The 913-nt window shown below is 58.7% G+C and overlaps 1 non-coding gene across 1 annotated transcript; it reads right to left on the reverse strand.

Moving 5' to 3' along the window:
- Window positions 1–833: 833 nt before the first annotated feature.
- On the reverse strand, window positions 834–913 carry Tc00.1047053447031.10 (the record flags this gene model as incomplete). The annotated part of the gene is made up of 1 exon (XR_008254504.1): window positions 834–913. It is a non-coding gene; the product is annotated as a 5S ribosomal RNA (M5), 5' partial (ribosomal RNA).

The raw sequence follows: 913 nt of genomic DNA on the forward strand, positions 1-913 counted from the left end.
ACGGCGATCAGTGATGGCGCTGGAACCCGGGGTGCCGTACCCTTCCCACTATTTTTTTTTTTTTCCGCCACCGCGCGCCGCCAGTCGCTTCTTCACCGCGCCGGGGCGGGCGGTGGGTGGGCTCTCCGAGCGCGCGGGCGCCGCAGCAAAAAAGAAAATTACTGACGCAGTTTCCGCGCCACATGTGGGGAAGCGAGGCGTCCGGAGGCTTCATGGCAAAATCCGGAAAAGGGCCTGCGGAGCTTCATTTTTAAATTTGTTCTTGCCTTTTTTCCTACCGTTTTTTTTTCTATTTTCATCATCTCCCGCGGCTCTTCCGTGGCTTGCCTGTCGCCGGCGGGCGGGCGGCTGCGCATCGCGTGGCGCGTCGCCGGGTACGACCATACTTGGCCGAGTGCACCACATCCACGCACTCCGAGGAAGGGCGCTAGATGCTTATTTTCCTTCTCGCGAAGACCGCAAGACCCTGGCACTAGGTTGAGGTGGCCGGCATCATCAGGTAGAAAAATCATTATAATTGTTTTTGCTTTCGCGATGCCGCCTGTCGCTTCTTCACCGGGCCGGGGCGGGCGGTGGGTGGGCTCTCCGAGCGCGCGGGCGCCGCAGCAAAAAAGAAAAATTACTGACGCAGTTTCCGCGCCACATGTGGGGAAGCGAGGCGTCCGGAGGCTTCATGGCAAAATCCGGAAAAGGGCCTGCGGAGCTTCATTTTTAAATTTGTTCTTGCCTTTTTTCCTACCGTTTTTTTTTCTATTTTCATCATCTCCCGCGGCTCTTCCGTGGCTTGCCTGTCGCCGGCGGGCGGGCGGCTGCGCATCGCGTGGCGCGTCGCCGGGTACGACCATACTTGGCCGAGTGCACCACATCCCGTCCGATTTGTGAAGTTAAGCGGCCACAGGCCTCGTTAGTACGG

Source organism: Trypanosoma cruzi (assembly GCF_000209065.1).
Source record: "Trypanosoma cruzi strain CL Brener chromosome Unknown tcruzi_1047053447031, whole genome shotgun sequence".
Taxonomy (NCBI): domain Eukaryota; phylum Euglenozoa; class Kinetoplastea; order Trypanosomatida; family Trypanosomatidae; genus Trypanosoma; species Trypanosoma cruzi.